Source organism: Garra rufa, chromosome 24 (assembly GCF_049309525.1).
Source record: "Garra rufa chromosome 24, GarRuf1.0, whole genome shotgun sequence".
Classification (NCBI taxonomy): domain Eukaryota; kingdom Metazoa; phylum Chordata; class Actinopteri; order Cypriniformes; family Cyprinidae; genus Garra; species Garra rufa.
In genome coordinates, this window is record NC_133384.1 from 38,343,262 (window position 1) to 38,349,738 (window position 6,477).

Here is a 6,477-nt window from a genome sequence, read left to right on the forward strand (position 1 = left end):
TAATTACATTTAATTATTTAACTTTTATTGATTTATACAATTTTTTTTTATATTAACATATATATAGTTAGAGAGAGTTATCTTGATCCTAAAAATATGCAAAATATAATTTCAATTTTTTTCTTTTGGTTCTGGTGTGAAATATGTTTCTAACAAGTTTAATGAGATCCAAAAGTGTTAGAAGGCTGTAAATCAGGTGTAATTGGCACGACAAACTGGAGAAAACACTGGACTGTCTTTAGTGCATAATGAAGCGTGAGTGTATTGCATAAATCACGTCTGAGAACAGTCAGTCGAACGGCCCCCAACCACCTCCATATGATGCATAAAACAAACCCAAAGCCTTCATTTGATCCTAAAATACAGTGTGGCGATAACACGATAAACACACAAATACAATCAGCTAATGTCAAACATAATCAAAGCCTTTGGTTTTCCTCTGGCAGAAGGAATTTGGCTACATATCGTACGTTATTTCAAACGAAACGAGGTCAGTTCACGGAAACGCCACGAAGGCCTACGAGCACGCGAGCGAAGCTGGCCTGATGTGGATCTCAATGCCCAAAGGTCAGTCTACAGACTATTGCTGGAGATATTGCTTGCTACATCGTCTGAGCCGGTCGGAAACCATCCCAACTTTCCCGGTTAACCTGAAGAGAACGCAGTTTCCTGAAAGTATCGAGATGCAGAGGCGATTGAAGCCTACCCGTGATTGGCCAAGCGCTACTTTGGCACTTTGGGATTTTCGCCGTGCAAGAATCAGGCGTTGCAACGTTTCTAATGCTACGACATCGCAATCGAAAACAAATGAGACCAATGAATTTAAAAAAAAAAAAAAAAAATTTTTTTTTTTTTTTTTACATTTAAAATTTTTAAATTAATTAAATTAAATTAACAGTTGAGTCTGACATATTCCAAAAAAAATTATGAAAATTAAAAAAAAATGTCAAAGACGGATTTTCATTTAAACTCATGATTTATGGCACCAGAATTGATATCTTAAAGCTCTGAGCTGGGTTTGAGAGGAAGTCGAAGCGACCGCTGCAGTGCATCATGGGTACAGAGAGCAGAGAAATGGCACAAACGTTCGGGACACCGAACCTTCATCTGGCCCTGAAGATCTTTGTGAAATCGCCGGGAAAATTTGGCCGAGGTCATTTGGTAAACATTGGGTTCACAGTCAATTCTTAAAGGGACAGTTCATCTCAAAATGACTATTTTGTCATCAGACGGTAGCCATTGACTTTCATAATGTGGGGGGAAAAATACTGTACTGTTTGGTTTCAAAGATTATAAAAAATTTAATTTATTTTCAAATTTAAAAAAATATTTTGAAGAATGTTGGGAACCAGATGGCTGATGGTAGCCATTGACTTCCATAGTGTTGACAAAAATAAATAATAATAAAATAATACTATACTGTTTGGTTCCCAAGATTATAAAAAAAATTAAATCTCAAATATATTTTAAAATTTTAAAATAAAATATTTTGAAGAATGTTGCGAACCAGACGTCTGATGGTAGCCATTGACACGTCCATAGTATGAAAAATTTTATATATATATATATATATATATATATATATATGGAAGTCAATGGCTACCGTCAACTGTTTGGTTTCCATATTCCTTAAGAAAGATATTTTGGTTGCCAAAATTCTGCAAAAAAGGAATTTTGAAGAATGTTGGTAACCAGTTAACAGTAGCCATTGACTTTCATAGTATAAAAAAAATGGCTACTGTCAATTGTTTGGTTCCCAACATTCTTCAAAACAAGATATTTTGGTAAACAGCTGACGGTAGCCATTGACTTCTATAGTGGAAGACTGTGTCTTCAAAATAAGATATATTTGGTTACCAACATTTATCAAAAGATATTTTGATCAATGTTGATAACCAAACAGCTGACAGTAGCCATTAGCTTCCATAGTAAGGAAAATAAATAATATGAAAGTCAATGGCTACCGTCAACTGTTTGGTTACCAACAGTCTTCGAAATTAGATATTTTGGTTCCCAAGGTTCTTCAAAATAAGATATTTTGAAGACATTTTAAAGAATGTTGGTAATCAAACAGCTGATGATAGCCACTGACTTCCATAGTGTGAAAAAAATACTATGGAAGTCAATGGCTACTGTCAACTTGTTTACACCATTTTTCAAAATAAGATATTTTGAAGAAGATATTTTAAAGAATGTTGGTGATCAGCAGTCATTGACTTCTGTAGAATGGAAATAAAATACTATGGAAGTCAGTGGCTACCATCAACTCTTCGATTCCCAACATTCTTCAAAATAAGATATTTTGGTTGCCAAAATTCTTAAAAAAAGATATTCTGAAGAAGATATCTTGAAGAATGTCTGTAACCAAACAGTTGACGGTAACCATTGACTTTCATAGTAGGAAAAAAAAAAAAATATGAAAGTCAATGGCTACCGTCAACTCTTCGATTCCCAACATTCTTCAAAATAAGGTATTTTGGTTGTCAAAATTCTGCAAAAAGATATTCTGAAGATGATATTTTGAAGAATGTTGTTAACCAAACAGTTGACGGTAGCCATTGACTTTCATAGTAGAAAAAAAAAATCTATAGAAGTCAGTGGCTACCGTTAGGTTTTCAAATATTCAATCTAAATAAGATACACTGAAGGTTTTTTTTTTAAAGAATGTTGGTGACCCAACAGTTGACAGAAGCCATTGACTTCCATTGTATGAAAAAGAACGCACTATGGAAGTCAATGGCTACCGTCAATTGTTTGGCTCCCAATATTCTAAAATTCCAATATTCTTTAAAATAAGATACTTTGAAGATGATGAAGCAAAATATGTTATTTGGAACAATGTTTGTAACCAAACAGTTAACGGCAGCCATTGACTTCCATAGTATGGAAACAAAAATACTATGGAAGTCAATGGCTACCGTCAATTGCTTGGTTTGCAACATTGTTCAAATTAAAATATTTTGGTTTGCCAATATTCAATAAAATAAGATACACTGAAGAATATATTTGGAAGAATGTTGATGACCAAGCAATTGACGGTAGCCATTGACATCCATTGTATTTTTGTTTCCATACTTTGGAAGTCAATGGCTGCCTTTAACTGTTTGGTTACAAACACTGTTCCAAATAAAATATTTTGCTTCCCAATATTCACTAAAGAATATATTTGGAAGAATTTTGATGACCACTGATGGTAGCCATTGACTTCCACAATATGGAAAAACATACTATGGAAGCCAATGGGTACCAGCAACTTTTAGGTCTTCAAAAGGGTAAATAATGACAGAATTTTCATTTTTGGGTGAACGTCAATCCCTTTAAGGTTTCTTTCGACAGTTTCAATTTCGTCCCTCGTAACGTCGTACGAGGGGTACGTAAAAAATTGTGCAAGTAAAAACGGGGAAATACAATCAACTTTTTGGAAGAAGCGCCAAACGTCTAAGGTTCAATGTCCCGTGAAGTAAGAGACAGGAAGAATAAGAAGAATAATGCCCTGTTTCACTGATCGGCACGATTCTACAACTGTTTACAGCTATTTACATCATGGGTTTCTCTCGTTTATACAACAGAACTTGGTAGCACTTCTTTTTTTTTTTCTATTTTTTCTTCTTTTTACTTCTCCAAAACGTCTTCCCTAATCGTAAAAGCCAACTTACATCAAAATATACTTACTACAAGTCAACACAACTAACAAAATATATAACAGAAGTCAAACACGTAGAAAATCTGAGGTATTTCTGGTCTGAGGTGGTCTGTGGTTCATGAACAATATCTTTAACTTTTTTTTTTTTTTTTTGTCCTTTCACGACTAATTTTATTGTTTCGAGTTGCGCTCGTTTCGTCTCGGAAGCCTTTTGAATGTCTGGTGACGCGCGGTTGCATCTGAGGATGAACTTTACTGAGAAGATACAGAAAATATCACGACGTTTCATCCAAACAGCAGCAGCACTGTGGAAATTCACTCTTGAGTTATGGCATATGGAAATGTGGATTACTAGCCACTTTTAAGACAAAATAAATAGCATTCTTGTGTTTTTTTTTTCTTTTCTTGTCTTTGCTAAAGAGTCAAACGCCATCCGGTCCAAGTGAAGTTTGACGTTTTCTAATTTTTAGCCCCAAAGGTCAGATCTCAGATTTGGTCCCTGTTAGAAAGAGGTAATACATGAGGGGACCCGACCAAAACACACAAAACCAAACACTTCCTGGGTGAATCGCACAAAACTGGGTCATATTTCAGCTTCAAGTCAAAGGAAAAAATAAGAAATTGTATTTTGCTTTAGATTCTATTCAGATATTTTGTATTGTTTAACATTTTTAGAAAAATTAAGCACATTTTCCCCCCAAATTATATCTTATTTAATTTATAAACTGTTGTAGTATTTGCTGGACTGCCTAAACTGCCTAAATGTGGAAAAAATTAAAATAAATTTAGCATAAATTATTATATTTCAGTAATAATTATAAAAAATAAAAATGAGAATTTGGTAATAATAACAAAATTTAATGAAAATTTAGGGGTTATGTGTATATATATATATATATATATATAGAGAGAGAGAGAGAGAGAGAGAGAACAATGAAAATAAAATAAAAAATTTAAATAATAATAACAACATTTAATGAGAATTCTATGCATTACAGTCATGAGAATTTGGGGCTAAAAAATATAATTTTGGGAATTGAAAATGAAAAAAAAAAATAAAAAAAATGAAAAAAAAAAAAAAATGTATAAATATATCAATGCATTAGTAATGAGAATCTGGGACTAAAAATATAATATTGTGAATTGAGAACATTGAGTGTTGAAAACAAAAAAATAACAATACTAAATAATAAAATGTAAAAATATATCAATGCATTACAGTCATGAGAATTTGGGGCTAAACAAATATAACATTGAGAATTGATAACATTGGGAATTAAAAAAAAAAAGTACAAAAAAATAAAAAGTATAAATATATCAATGCATTACAGTCATGAGAATTTGGGGCTAAAAATATAATATTGAGAATCGAGAACATCGAGAATTAAAAACAATGAAAATTAAATAAAAAATAAAAAAGTAATCATAATAAAATGTAAAAATACATCAATGGGTCTCTTGAGAATTTGGGGGTAAAATATGTACGCATGTATATATATAATTTTTTTATTTTTTTGGACTACTTGTACTGATTTTTTTAAAATTATAATCAGAATTAATTATTATATAAGAAATGAGAACAGAGAATTGATAAAAATAAAAATAAATAAATAAAATATGCATTATGGTCATGAGAATTAGTGTAAAACATGTCTAAATTACCAGCATCAATAACTGTATTACAGTAATAAAATCAACACTGAAAATAATGAGAAGTACCAGAAATAAAAAGTAAATAATCTGAACGCTTTACGGTCATGTGAGAGAAAATGTGCTTAATGGTAACAATGTTGCAATTTAACAAAAATCATAATTCTCCTAAAAAGCCTGTAATTTTTTAAAACAAATATTATTTCTTATTTTCCTTTGATTTCAAGATGTTTTGACCCAGAATGTCACCCTTCTGAGTCCAGATGAGGATTCAATCCTAAACACATGTTGCATTATTACAAGAGAAACTAGACAGGAAAAACCAACTCTTACGTTGATAAGTTCAACTGACGTTCAACTTTTTTATGGTCTTTTTTCTCTTTTTCCAACAAACTCTCAGCAAACGCACACACTTTCACTCACAAACACTCACACGGTCTTGCATGTTTTAGTGTTAAATTCATCAGGGCACCGTTATATTTCTCTCTGTCCTATAATGATGTGGGAAAGGCAGTCGTGGACCCCTTGACACTGGATACCTGAGAAAGATTTCCGTACCAAACCTCCCATATTTCCACATGCAAGAGACTCCAGCCATATCCACTCCAGAAAAAGCCACGCAACCCGTTCACAGTCACCACCAAATAAAAACAAAACCAAAGAAAGAAAAGGAATCCGTCCGGTCGTCTTTTCCGTGTTCTTCGACACCCGTTAGTTCCGTAAAAGACACGTTTTCCCTAATTTTTCAGATAGCACACTGTCGGAAAAAACCGAGAAAGAGAAATACAAAAAAGAAGTGAAATCCCGCAAGGAGGTCGGTTTGCGCGTGTAACAGTCGTAATGATCCTCGCGGGCTTTTGCAGCACTGTTGAATCTTCAGATGAGCAGAAAAACCAGAAGAAGAAGAAAAAAAAAAGAGATGAATCAATGGAATCGGCAGAACTGAAACGTCAGCTGTCAGCATTCATTTGTCGGCACCTGAATGCGTTTTAAAAATCTTTTCGCGTTTGCTCTAATGATAAAAATACAGTAGAGAAGTGTGCTGGTAGTTACTGATCCGATCAGAAAAATAATAATAATAACAATAATAATAATAATAATAATAATAATAATAAAAAACGTTAGGATAAAATAGCAGCTGCTTTGATGTGGTTTGAGATTCACTGAGTTTGGAAAGACGAGGG